This window comes from Epargyreus clarus, unplaced genomic scaffold, assembly GCF_041222505.1.
Source record: "Epargyreus clarus isolate Ecla_fem2 unplaced genomic scaffold, WU_Ecla_fem_2.2 ptg000018l, whole genome shotgun sequence".
In the NCBI taxonomy this organism is placed as follows: domain Eukaryota; kingdom Metazoa; phylum Arthropoda; class Insecta; order Lepidoptera; family Hesperiidae; genus Epargyreus; species Epargyreus clarus.
In genome coordinates this window covers 10,362,210-10,377,546 of record NW_027332226.1, presented here as the reverse complement: position 1 = coordinate 10,377,546, position 15,337 = coordinate 10,362,210, and the positions used below count along the sequence as shown (strand labels likewise).

Below are 15,337 nucleotides of genomic sequence, written 5' to 3'. Positions count from 1 at the left end.
TTCAATAAAAATACTTTGTTGTGTACCTATACCGATTAAAAAATGCAGCAGTGTAGATATTTTTTTTAATTATTACAAATTAAATTTAAATAGCGTGATCTAGTGTGCGTGCGTCGATGCAAACATTCAGTATGTAATTAGATATGTGGTGAGTTTTCCTTTTCGGTACTAAGGGCAACATTAATAGTATTCCTTGTAGATTTATTTACCCAAACGAATTGCAAAATAAATTAAAGCAATTTTTAAAATATCAAATCAACGAGAAAATATATTTTAATTGTGAATACTGACAAAGTAATGTAAAAATCACAAAGGTATATGAAGTCTTCCAATACGCACTTGGCCAGCGCGGTGGACTATGGCCTAATCCTTCTCATTATGAGAGGAGACCCGTGCCCAGCAGTGGGACAGTAATGGGTTGGTGACGACGACTGACAATGTCTATTTACACTACCGTTGAGTGTAACGAAAAGCCATACAAACATATTTGTTTTAAGGCCTATAATATATGAATTCTAGACCTTAGTCTACACCGCTGGCTAAGTAAAAATCTTGAGAAATATTGTTTTTTAAAGAACTTTCTTGTGTGTAGGTTTCCGATTTTTCATGACTGAAGCATATATTAGTAATATATGGGGTGATTATTAATTTCTACATTTTGAAAATTCAGGGGTATTAAACCATGAACCACCCGACCGAGAGACCAAGTTTTAATCAAGGCTAAAAGGCCACATTAATCGTATTACTTGATCCTGTCTCTTTACGTACATATACCATAAACCTATACCTATAGTGTTACAATTTACGTCATTTTTAAATACATAATATTTTTATGTTTTGGGAATATTGTCTTGCTTTCAGTCATGAAATGTCATCTGATTTTTGCAAAGTCTCTTGTAATGTAAGTGTGATAAATTAGAGGATAAGTATTATAAATGTTGATGATTATGGAAATGTATATTTTTTTTCGGAATCCTTTCTCAGCATTTTAACATTAGCAACAAAAAATCTGATAGCAACGCAAGTGACGTCACTCGCTTTAATCTAGTCGTCACATCAAAGAAAGTACCGTTCTATTTACCGTTAACTATTATCACCACACTGTTACCATTTAACTTCAGAAAAAATATCTACCATCACAATTTAAAACATATTTAGTTTAGTATTCCACGTTCTAACGCAATTACGCTCTTGTGGTTAGTTTTAGTCGTTTTTTATATATTTTATCTATGTCACGTAATTATAAAGTCATTAGCATCGAGTGAGATACCCATTAAAATTGGAAGAAAAGATTTCTCTTACTAAAGTTGTTTTTTGATGTGAAACATCTATAGCCGCACGTAAAACCGATTTCTGGCGTGACGACGCATGCCGTGGTGCAACGCACGCGTCGCCACGCTATACGATGGTATATATATACAGTCTATATGCAGTAGTGTGTACGGTGTGGCGACGCGTCGCCATGCGCAATCGACTGTTCGATTCTCTCCCACTCGATCTGGCGTTAAGCCCTCTTTCTCGCTACACTGAGCTCGAATACCTATAGTGTATACTCCGTAGTGTACACAGTATTGTTTACTACAGTAAACATAACCTGTGTTTTACTTGAAAACAAATTATTTTGTCACAGTAATACCGTCCTGAGTAGGTACTAAGATAGTTGCCACATATTTAGTCTTGCATCTACATTCTTCTATCGGAACGAAGAAACTGTTTTGATAGACAATATTAAATACGCCTTAATATTGTCCATCAAAACAGTATTACAGTTTAGTATAGAAAATGGTCCATATTTTACTTACAAACCTCTGATCGCAGATTATCGGGATAGAAAGTAACTTATCTAGCATAAACAATTTCTTGCAATATGCTAAGTCGATTTTTTTTTGTTTTTTTTTTATGAACTCTACATTAACTAAAAATATGTGCGGTATCTACAAATCTCAAAAAATAAATCAAAATTATTTCATCCATTTTTGAAGGCTATGTGAGCCATTTTTCAGAATAGAAGTAAAAAAGCTAATCAGCCTTTTTTATGAAAAATTAAAATTATCGTTGTATATTTGTTAATTATTCAAATTGCCATTTTAAGCGTTTACTGCTTGTAACAATGAGGCTTTGGCAATTATATTCATCAGCTTCTCACCATGTCCTACTAGTATTGTTAAGGTTTTTGTTTCCCAGAAAATCGAGAAATATCCTATGAGAATGGAATAAAAAGATTTATTGTGTCTTTAAGGAACTAGCATGCATATGTACATCCTCATTATGTACTGTAGTATGTACGATCAGTTAAGTACTATTTTTGTGGATTTTCAGACTTTTATATCATAATATTAGTATGATTTAATAATATTAGTATGATATCTCATGATAATATCTCATCATGATATTTTTGGTTCGACTCCGGCGGCACCACCGCCACACCTATTTCTACCTAATAACTGCAGTGTTAGGTGCTGCTGTGTTCCGGTTTGAAGGTTGTGGTAAGGGAGAAAGACTTTTCCGAGGCATTCCAGCTTAGTCCTCAGGGGTAGCGGCGCATCTGTGGCCGACCTCAAGTAGGAATATCTAATCCTATCTGGGGTTTATTACAGATGTCCATGGGCGGCAGTAGCCACTTACCATCAGGTGGACTGCATGCTCGTCTGCTACTCTTATATTATAAAAAAAAAATCATAATATTAGTATGATATACTCGCTTAAAATTAATTTGTGACTTCGTCATACAGTTACGACCTAGAATCCGTGGATATAGTTGGAAGTGATAAAAGGGTTATGTGAATAGCAATGTTTCCTATAAAACAATTATATACAAAACCCGATCTTTGTAGGGGAGATCCAATAGTGGTATTTTAAGGGCTTTCCTTAGTTGGACCAGCTCCAACGGTGGATGTGTGCACTGAACATATACTTAAAGTGGAAATACAAAAAATAAAGACACTTTCTACACTCTCAGTCCTAGTAGGATTACCTGTGTCATGGGTACCATTAACACAAACACCCAGACTCAGAACAGTGTCATCATTCAGATATCTGTTTAGACGGGGATCGTACCCGGAACCCTTTGCGCGTCAGACGGGTTGACCTCTCAAACGGTTGGTCGAAAAGATTAGCATAGCGCCTGTACAATGATGACATCCAAAACCATGAAATGTTCCACATTTGCACTTACTTGCGGAATGCCGTATGCACTTCCTATAGAATAACTAACTCTGTATATCGCTTTCATTTTGTGATCTAAAAATATTCTACACTTTACAAAGAATATAATACATATTAATGAAATCAGGAATCGAATCGAGTCCTCAACAAAGTGCCAGCCAGATTCGTTAACACGTTCACTGCGGTTCACCCACAATCGGCCCGACGCGGTGCCAAACCAATATGCGCACAGGAAAAAATAGGTTTTTCTCGCTAGTGCGAAAACTGTTTCTTGGGTATTTTTACGAATATGACAAAGAAAAATATAGTTTTCGATTTGTGACCAACAATGTAGAAATATAGCAATCTAATAAAGAGGCAGGCCTTTTTCGACCTCCGCCGCATAGAACATAAAAAAAGTTATCTCAGTGCGGGGGCAGGCCTGTTTTGGTGGATGACCGCTCGCGACCTGATGCCGCACTGTGCAGATGCGTACGCGTTGACCCGCCAGTAGTGTTGTACTAGCTTCGGGAGGAGGACGCGCTCGCGCTACTCGGTTTCCTGCAAGTTTCGTTACAATGGCGCATCGTAAAAACAAAATAGTACTAGAAAATGATAGTGATAACGAAGAAGAATAAATACGGTGGTTCATATTTCGAAATCCCTAAACGAAATAAATACAGAAAAATATTTCAAAAACAAGAAGTTAAGCCATCCACCAGCAGAATTACAATAAACATCGAAGTTTTTTTAGCGATGACAGTGAAAGTAACGAAGAAATTTTGTCGAAAAGAAAAAAAAATGAGTCTCCTGGTTCTAGAAATCATATTTACGTCAGCCCCATTGGGACAAAACTTCATGTGATGAAATCTGTCTCCAACTATACAAACACACGTAGGTTTAAATTCAGTAGTGTTATTTAATTTGATTTATCTATCAGTAATTATTAAAAGAGTTTGCATCATCTTACTTTTCAGACGATCAGAGATTCAGCCTGCATTGTATTAACAAGCTGGGTATAACTAAGACAGTGAAATTTTAATATATATTTATATATTATACATATTATATATAATAAATTTAATAAAATTAATGACTCGATATTTTCTTTTCTTTTACTATCCCATCACTACAAAAATTACACTCTAGTGCGGTATCGGGCCTTATCGACCAGACATTTTCGATTGCTAATTTCTCATTTTCTATTTGGAGGAGCCAGGGGCGGGACTAATGTATAGACAAGTGATTCATGAGGATTTAAAAAGTATAAAAATTTGTAATGTAAAATGCGCCTTGACTAAGATAATAGGGTTTCAATACCACCCAGAGGTGTCGGGTCGAAAAGGCCTGCCACGCACAATAAGAAAGTCAAGTGGATGCATTTTTGGACTGCCGTCGCACCAGCTGAAAGTTACTGTTTTTTTTTACGCAGCCAACGTGTTAATAGACAATCATATTTAAATTATATTACATATATAGAATTAAATAACATTTAAACGTAGAGATAAATTAAATATAAAAGTAGAAAATCATACTCAATCAATGTTTGTAAAACGTCCTAAATGAAAAATCATTATATTCGTGATAACGTTATAAATACGTTACACACATAAAGCCCCGTATATAGGTATCTATTGAAATGGAGACACAAGCTGTGGCAGACAAAATCATATTTTCGTATACTACATTTTGACAGATACGGCCCATTTCTGCACGGCTTGGTTACGTTAAATATACACTGCATGCATGCTTAAATACACTGCATGAGTAGAAAACTTTAGGTCTGCCACGGCACGAGTCTGATACGCTCTGTCTATAGGCATCTACGCTTTACACTCATAGCCCCACAGTGAGTGCCTTAGTTACACACAAATACCCATACGGGAATCAGACCCAGAACAGATATCATTCAGATATCAGTCTGGCCGAGGATCGAACCCGGAACCCTTTGCGCGTCAGACCGATACCTATGGTGACCGCTCCGCTACACGGGTTCACGGGTCAAAAATCCTCGATCATCGAGGATGGTATACAAAGTACGTAAGTATAAAATTACTCTATCGCCTCTAATTGGCTTTTCCGTGAGAATAATACCTTTGATTACAAGATTAAGATGCTCAATTAAGCTGTAACTAAAACATGGAAAATGTAATTTTCAAAGTATCTGGAAGATGATATCAAAAACAGACTAATTGGTTTCTGAGTAACAATACTAAATCGAGACAGTTTAATATAACGATAAAGGTCAAGTTTCCACTTGAAATTATCTTTAACAATAGGTCGAGATGTCGACAATCCAGTGATGGTACTTACTTATTTATAGGGTTCTGTACCCACAGGGTAAAAATGAAACCCTATTACTAAGCCTCCGCTGTCTGTCCGCCTAACACAGGGCTGTATTTCTTGAACCGTAATAGATTTCCCTTGAAATTTTTTACAGAGCATATATAACGATGGCCGCAATAACAATAAATACTAAAAATAAAAATGTTGAAAATAAATGGTGGCCATTTTTCCTTTTATCTACTGAATCGTAGTAGGAATACATTCACAATACATTTTACTTCCATGGCTGATATTATAACAAATAACAAAAATAAAGTAATATGAAAATGTTGGTGGTACGAAATCCTTGTGTGCGAGTTGGACTTGCACTTACCCAATTATGATTTAATTTATCATATCATTAGTAACATACCATAGTTAACAAATGTATTTGTATCGTAGCTGTAAAAACCCTTCTTTCTATGATTTTATGTAGTACGTATGTAGTGGCGCATAAAAACATAGATAAGTAAAGATTACTCACTCCTAATTAGAAAATGTACCCAGTTTTGAGAATTGAAATAGTTGCGTAAAAAAGTTTTGCTACGTCTCCGTGCTAAAATGTCCCTAAAATATTTGAAATAAATATTTATTTATTATGTAAATTAAGCAGTATTAGTTATTTATTCGTAAATTTTCTCTAAAAATGTTTTTATTTGTCACGAATTCAAAAAAAGAACTTACTAATAAGCCGTCTGTGGCTGTATTCAATTTCAAGGCGGCGAAGTATCTTTACTAATCTATGAATAAAAAAGGCAAACATGTAGATTGTAGGTACATTAGAAATGGACACTACAATTATTTTTAAAGTTGAAAGATAGCATATCCATCTTATTCCGGTCTGGGACCAAGGCTACGAGTTACGAGTGTAGAAAGCGTTTTATTTAATTGAAAGAAAGAAAGTAACACTCAGTCATGCTGTCCAGCCGATGGTAACAATAGATCTACCAAGTAACACAAATTTATTATAATGGACTAAGAATTAAACCTACACTAATATTTGAAAGTAAAAGTATTGGGACACCCGGTAGTATGACAGCCAAGTTCATAAAAATGCAAATTTCACAATAAAGGAAGGAATGTCGCATGGTGATAGTATGTTCTTTACTACTTATCCTCTCGTACAATGCCCCCATATACTCGTATCGTGTAGTTACATCCAGTGGAATGACACACGAAAGGAAATGTATACTATTGCTTGTTGATCATACTGAATCAAAATTTAGAATTTTACCTACGGAATTTGACAATTTTTATTACGAAATAATAATCAAATATCAATAATTGGTAGGCTAAACATTGGATAGATCGATTATTAATAACAGGCGTAAGTGAAAACTTTCAAAAGTAGCTGTAGTCGACCAACTAAAGTTTTACTTCTTAAACTTGTTATTGAAAACATCTATGGCTGTGTCGGCAACTCAATATAAGCTGCACTGTTGATATATTCGCTACTTCAGCAACTTAAGAAACGAATACATATTTTACTTATCAAAAAACGTGCATACTACAGTGCACAAATGTTTCAATCGTTTAGAATTATTATTTTCTATAATTTTACAGCGTGCTTGTCCCAGAAAACTTGTCGTAAAACTTATTTTGTTAACACAAAGGCCAATGAAGCCGGCGCGACGTTTAGCAACATTTGCTTGCCAACAAACACACGGAAAGGCCTAGAACTCACAGCTTTTCTATATTCTTTATTTACATAAACTGTTTACAATTTCACGCAAGTGGGTTTTACTTTTACTTCTAACTAAACGCATTGTCACATCATAAATTGTGAACTTAGCTCCGTTCGAATTTATATTTTGTGTTTATTTAAGATCGAAGAAGCCGCGCTTAAAACGAGTTTTCAAAAGGATGACAATATACACTTATTATTTCATCATTACAAACACATGTTCAAAATAAATGTTAATGTTAAAAACTAAGATTTTCTTGTAACATATGCTTTCACATACAAAAACCTAATCTTTTTTCAGTTGATTTTTGGGAAAATTCCATACATAACTACATACATAGAAACTTACATACATATATAGCGGTTGAATACAGAACCTCCATTATACTTGAGTATGGAAGCGTAGCGAAAAAATCAATCTAAGTCTATGGTATAGAATGTGATATAATTATGCTACAACTACTCGTATTACAGAGGACCTATTAACAGCTTTTATTTTACTAGTCTTAAAGTATTTTACCACTTTCTAGCTCCATAACCCATAAAAAAATGATCGTTTTGGGTAAATCTTACTTAATTATTAGTCACCACAGCGTTGCAGGATACATGGAATTCAATTTAAATTTCCTTCTAAACTTAGACAATTTTTAGAAAGAACAGCTGGAAACAAAGGAAAACTTTCTAAATAAGTTAGTGATAAACTAAATATCCCAAAGAAGTCGGTTTGTTAGAATGTTATAAAGTTTTGACCTAGACTCTGTAGTTCATGAGTTAGTATTTTTATTAAAATTAAAATGATTTTTCACAATGCATCAACATAACCTACTTACCATTTTTTGGTTTTAATTTTTGATGTTATAGTATTGATGTATTATAGTAATCTGTATCTACAAAAAAATAGTGATAGCCTAGTGGTTAAGAATCGCGGCCTCTTCATCAAGAGGTCCAAGGCACGCAATTCTGATTTTTCAAAGTTATGTTCGTATTAAAAAAAAATGATTACTTGCTTAAACGGTGAAGGAAAACATCGTGAAAAGTTTTCAAAGGTATTTGAGGTCTACCAAATTCGCACTTGGCCAGCGCAGTGGACTAATCCTTCACATTTTGAGAAGAGACCCATACCCAGCAGTGCGACTGTAATAGATTGATGATGATCTACAAATGTGTAGATAATTATTAACTTGATTGTAATATTTACATTCATCGGGTCATAAAAATCTGTATACTTTAACTCCGTCTATATTTCTAGTTTTCTGTTATATTTCTAACGGCGATACTTAGAAATAATCAGTGACTGTGAAATAAATAAACAAAAAGTTATAAAAACAAAGTTTGGATTTACGTCGTAGATTTTCCGGGAAACGTTTTATTTTCTTTTCGACGCTGCCCAAGCTCACCCATTTGTTCGTCCCGTAACTTTTTAGGTTTCCTCGGTACCTTTTCGACGAAACTTTCTTTTGAATTGCGTTATCCATAATTTCAAGTATATTTACGACTCTAATGAGATCCACATCTTTATTTTATTTGGAATTATCAGATTATTCTTTATTCATATTCCGACAGATTATGTTATAAATGGGGGTGTAATAGTGCTTTGCAAGTTTTTTACTAAAACAATTATTACATTTTTTATCGAGGATGATGTCATAATTTTTATTTTATTTATTATATTAAGCTCACCAACAAGCTCACCACCAAATTATACATATTTTTAAATTAAATCTAGTTACAATACAAACAATGAATGTAGGACCACTTAGAGGTAAACATCACATGCAATACAGATATAATTGTGTTAATGAAAATAAAATAACAACTTGATATACTATTTAAGGTATTAGATTTGATAAAACACTACTATCTAAAGTAACGATTCCATTATTAAACTAAATTCGTTTTATAGTCTGTTTCCTTATTTTACAAAAAAAAAATACAATTATTCGGTTATTCTATAAAATTCATTAGCAAATAAATTACTCTGTTTCATTACCTTTAAACATAATTTTAAGAACAATAAGCAATTTGATCATATGAAACAGACTAAGTAACCGCGGGTATTCTCATGCTAATAATGGTGTCTCATTTACATAATTACTATGTTGTATTTTAATAGTTTTACTGTATGTATAATTGTTCAAATGTGTTCACGTAAGTAATCTTTCACGACATTGTTTCTTAACCTTTGGTCCGCGAACCCCTGGGGTTCCGGAAATGTGTATAGGGGTCCGCGGTCTTATATGTGCATAACAACAAATACAGGAAATAAACTAAAATCTAAATTCGATTTGAGATAACAAAGTAGTAATATCAACCCAGATATTATTAATTTAGTTGCGAAAAAACAGCGTCAACCTTTACAATATTTTTAGGATATTTTTTACAATTCTAAAATAAAATGTCAATGTTTTAATATATAACGTCTAATCACGATACGCGGTTTTAATTTTCATTATTTATTGCATTAATTGATCCAGCTGCATGGAACGTGATCAAGGCTAAACTGTTTAAGTTAATGGCGAAAATTTCTATTTTATTTTATTAAGGGAGTCCTTGAAATTTTGCTATTTTTTTAGGGACCCATGGACTAAAAAAGGTTAAGAAACGCTGTTTTACGTCATTTAAGTTAGAATCAGCTCTCATAGGAATTGAAGTAGTTTGTTACTATGAAGTAGTTAAATACGATCGGAGTGTGAAACCTCAGGCTCACGACCCTGGCAAGATTTAGTACTTCAAAAATACCTTTGTGCAGAAGGCACGACGTTATTTTGTCTCGTAGATTAACACGTTTTGATACTTGTTAGAGTTTTGATATTTTTTAATTCAAACATCTTTTTATATATACTTACACGAAGATTTTCCTAAAATCAACTACAAATTAAAGTATATTAAGCATTCGTATCGAATGCTTAATATACTTTACATTTTCTTTACATTTTCTTGAATATCCCGTCGAAAACATTTCAGCTATTTCAAAGATTACTTTTGAACAAGGAGACTTGCATATAACTAAATCTGCTATACCCATGACTCTTGCAACCAAAGCATTTTTATTTTAGTAACGTCTGCAAATATTACAATTGTATTTACTTTCAAGATTATTTTCCAACTTTCCGAGGTTTGGAACTTGGACTCTAAAACTTCAGCTCACAAAAGGTTCAGGAGTTTTTATAAGGTATAAGACGGAAGATGATAATGTAAGAAAAAAAGAAATTAGATATTAATTATAACGGTGAAGGAAATTATTCGAAGATATTTTTCTTCACCCAGAATTGATGAAAAGAAAAGTTCTCAAAAGTTTATGAATTCTGCCAATGCGCACTTTGGTAGTGCGGCAGACTATGGTCTAAGCCCCTCTTATCCTGAAAGGAGACCCGTACCCAGCAGTGGGATAGTAATGGTTGCGTCGACAATTTGGCAAATAACAAAATCGATTTTGAATGTAACAGAATTGGAACAAAACGATTTTTTTGCCAGAAAGGAAGGAAGGAGAAATTATTTCCGACAGTAAATTATCGTGAATAGCAAATCTCGTACGTGACTCCCGGCACATATGATGCCGAGCGTTTCTGTACAACTTCTATAACAAGCAGAATTTCAGATTAACGAACAACTTAAAAAAGGCAAGCATCCCAGTTCATGCATGCTTTCCCGATCTTATTCCCAAAAAATATATATATTTTATCGGCAAATATTATCCCGTTTCATGCCTGGAAAAGTCATCTTTGTGTGAAAGAGCTATCCAGAGTAGTTAAGTGGTATCAGATACTTATTCGGACAAGGAGACAGTTGGCCAAAAAATACCGTGCAAGTAGCGAGTCAACTCGCGTGGAGAGAGTTCCGTACCAATTTAACATTATAAATGAAAAACATGTTGTCGAATACGGACTTTATAGGAAAATATTTTTGGGAATATAATGTATGGGAACACGGGATTATGTGTAAGTAAGGTGGAAGGTCAATTTTTTTCTTCTTTCTTGAGCAACTTTAAAAGTATGTATTGTAGAACTATAACAAAAATATATTTGAGATTCCCACAACAAGTCCTATTATTTTTATTGTCCCTGGGTACAGTTTACAAAACTTTTTTTACATTTGTCATTTATACCCCAAAAGTCACCTGCAAAATTCTTTTATTTGTATTATTTTTTGGTCCTTTAGCCACGATACATAGCATAGGTATGAGTACTAAACATTATCATTTAGATCAGTAGTTACGGAATAATCTGGCTATGACAGACAGACGAACAAGCGATCATGTACGGGTTCCGATTTGTACGAAATTTCGTACGAACTTTTTCGCAAGGAACCCTAAAAAACCGTATTTGTATTCTAGTACCGTGTAAGTAACATAATTTAAAAAATATATACATATTTTTTAAATTATGAACAGGCATTTTATTATAAGTATTCGTACAAACAAAATTTAATAACTCCAAATTTATTACATTGCTACTGTAATACTGAATTGGTGAAGTACCATTTGACGTGAATTTTCCCTCGCTTTTGAAAAGCTGTTTAGATTTAATATATTTCTCGTCACGATAATATATAGCTTTATAATCTTTAGTTCTAATAATCTTACTAGAAATACCTAAATGTTGATTAATATGTAACGATCGACGTTTAACGGGGTTTAATACCTAGGAGGCTTAACGAACTTAAGCCCATTATAATTATTCAATGTTTTGCCTATCAAATTCGAAATTTAGCAATCACTTCTTACTAGAAATTGTGATATTGTGAAAATTATTAACGAGTCGTCGGGGGTAACGACGCAAATCTGGCCGATTTCGGGTTATGACTAAAATTCATATCTGGGAATATGTTAGTTACAGTACTCCTCCGAAACGGCTTTACCGATTTTCACCAAATTTTATATGCATATTCAGTAGGTCTGAGAATCGGCTACTATCTATTTTTCATAACCCTAAGTGATAAGGGTTGTTCACCCTTAACATTTTTTTATTTGTATGGCAACACAACGTTTGCCGGGTTAGCAGATATACTAATATCTATAAGAGTATTACGATTTTCCAGCACCATAGATATATGGACACCTGATCACTCAATTAAATAAGAATTAATTTAATACGAAGTTTAACTAATATCACTCAATATAAATAGGTACATTATTATATCAGACTTTGAAAGCAATTACGATTGAACAATATCCTTAGCCCTGTGTAAAGAAAACGTATTACCATTATTTACACCCATTACACAAACTGTTTTCAGACAAACTTATTTCATTTTATTCACCTTCTCCGAAAATTTATGAAAAGTCTAATCTAGATTCATTCTCTTGTTTTAACAACTGTATTTAATAAATTGTATTTCGCACCTTGACATGAAAACTGTATTCAATTCACTGTAATATATTCAAAGTTATTAAAGTTTGTCTACTTAAAATGTATACAGAACACAGGTATATAAAGATACAAGTTGATAATGAAAATCAAATTCGCAACCACGACTAACTTGAAATAGAATTTCTACCTGACGTTCATCACAAATGGGGTGCTACCAGTGAGATCATAGGTATAGGATTCAAAGATAGACCACTTAAAAAGAATACAGAGTCTACTTATCACATCTTTTAAAGTAGGACAAAAATGCAAATATTGACTCTATAAGGTACAAACTTTATTGATAGAGGTGCTATCAAGTATACCCTACATTTAAATTTGTCAACTATACACGAGCTGGGCACGAGTCTCCTCTTAAAATGAGAAGAACTTAGCCCATCGTCCACCGCACTGGCCAGTAGAATGAGCAGACTACACAAATTTTTAGAAAACGTTTTTTTTATAAACTCTCAGTCATGCAGGTATCCTCACGATATTTTTCTTCACCGTTATAGCAAGTGTTTAAATTAATATCTAATACCTACTCATACTATTTAGAAAATATAAGTTTGCGAGTCTGGTATTTGAGCGCCAGGCCATAATACTATACTTCAATTTAACGACAATAACAAATATAAAAATAGAAAGTGTTCTTAACACTACACATTTCAGTCTATATTTGTGTACGAATGAAGACGAAGCCGTAAAAGTGAAGTTTATCTATACCGATTGGAAAGTGACTATCTTGTCAACGTTACTTGCACATAACTGTTTGCGGACCGAAGCTCAAGGAGTGTTTGTCGTAGTGTACAAACGTTTCGTGCCTTACTCGGTATTGCTCTCAGCTTTGTGGTCACATCCCATTGATAATGTTTCGGCCTTCGTCACTTACCTCACTTTACCACCTGGTGACTTGCTACCCAGATAAATAGTAGAGAAATGTTAGGAATTCAACACAACCGATATATAATTGACACGCCACTTTTGCACTTATTGAAGTTTTTATCATTTTCAAAATACCCGACTTCAAAACTCGCGACTCTTATACGCGCAGTAAACGCAAAAATATGACTCGAATATAAATATTTATTCAGTTGAATCGAATCACATCTTCAGTTGAAAACTGATTTTCACTTCTACGTATGATACAAATAGTAAACATGTTTTACACTACGTGTTCCGACGGCTAGTACTGTAATATCGTGTATACGAAACGGAAACTTGATCAGAATTACAGGCGGCCTTGTAGTCCTGTTGTTATATGCAATTATTTAACACAACCCGCTCTCAGTGCTGTTTCTTAATTCTTTCGTGTAATTAATAAAATTATTTAATCATAACTTGTACTTGTACTTACTGAAGTAACGTTTGAAAATTAAAACGAAGATCGGCTGAAAGTTACGGTTTGGCAACTTCTATAGTACGATGAGATAAATAAAAAGACAATGAAAAGTAGTAAGAATGTTTCTTTCTACTAAATACTGATTACTACTAAACTATACACTGTTTTAATACTTTGTTCAAAAAGATTAAATCAAAAAATATTATATATTTCAATATGAACTCAACTTTCGTTTCAAAATTAACTTTCGTTGCATTTTGTTAAAACTGAAAAAAATCCGAATTTGTAATATTCCTAATTAAAAAAAATACACTCACCCTTAATAAAAATCCCGTGGCGGTCAAACGAACGTGATGTACGTAACACACACTCAACACACTATCTTAGCGTTATCACACCACTCTCCCGTGGACCAAGAGGCTTTGTGCGCGCCGGCGACCACAGCCTCTTACTTATAGTTTCAGACGGTGTAACACTTTCCCCACCCATCTTCATCTCTCCCAATTTCTCCGCATATTCCAAAAAACACCACCCATTACCTTTTGAAGGGTAAAGGGTCAATAAACTGGTTTGGTCCTATTATATTGAATGTCAGTGACACTTGATAATCGCATTAAATTCAATTACTTTGGACAACTATTACATTGGATTAAATAATTAATGTTTATAGTTACTTTACGAAATGTTAAAAAGAAAGATATTTTTAATTCTCTAATTACGTAATTAAAATAATGAAAGTTTTATGACATATGTAACGTGCCCATCACGTTATAATGTGTTTAGGAATTACGTGTTTAATTATTATTAGGTATTAATACCCCATAACAACATTTTCTTTGCTAATCTAATACAACAATAGTTTACTTTATCTCTCGGATAATTAATTGTCTTTATTTTTGAAATAAGATTTTAAATATGTAGTATTTTATTTTATTACATGTTAATACGTTTTTAATTATATTTATGACACGTTCTTGTCACGTTTTTGTGTTTGTCTCTATCAGGTCAGATAACGAAAATTATATAAATAGGTGATAATTAAGAAGATGGTAGTTATAAATGATATAAAAAGTTAGCTAACTTATATTAAGGTTTACATAGATTCATAAGCTAAAAAGAAATAAGGCAATAAGTAGTACCTACAGTTTTAATACTGACTATTGAGGTTAATGTACGAAAAATAAAAACAAATATGTTATTACACTATGGCATGTAGTGCATGTTATTAAATAAATGTGAAACCGCGACACAATATAAATATTGTGCCCATTAGCCAAGATCTTCATATAATGTCAATTTTCTTTGATGGGTAACTAGAAAGCAACATACATTTAAGACAAGTATGACTAACTCGCAACCATTATGATGACACTGCAGCCACCAAACAATAAGTTTGTTTTTATTTAATATGGGAGTAGCAAACGAGCACACAGTCCTGATGGTAAGTGGCTACTGCCGCTCATGGACATTTGTAACCAACCCCAGATTGGATTAGTA

The 15,337-nt window shown here is 33.4% G+C and overlaps 1 protein-coding gene across 1 annotated transcript in view; it reads right to left on the bottom strand.

Annotated features, from left to right (window-relative positions):
* LOC140749533 (acyl-CoA Delta-9 desaturase) overlaps nt 1-14,290 on the bottom strand; it is a 32,312-nt gene extending 18,022 nt beyond the window's left edge. Inside the window, exon 1 of the mRNA XM_073082616.1 lies at nt 14,158-14,290. The gene's annotated coding sequence lies outside the window, so the exon portion shown is untranslated. The remainder of the gene's footprint in view (nt 1-14,157) is intronic.
* Between the last annotated feature and the right edge of the window lie 1,047 nt (nt 14,291-15,337).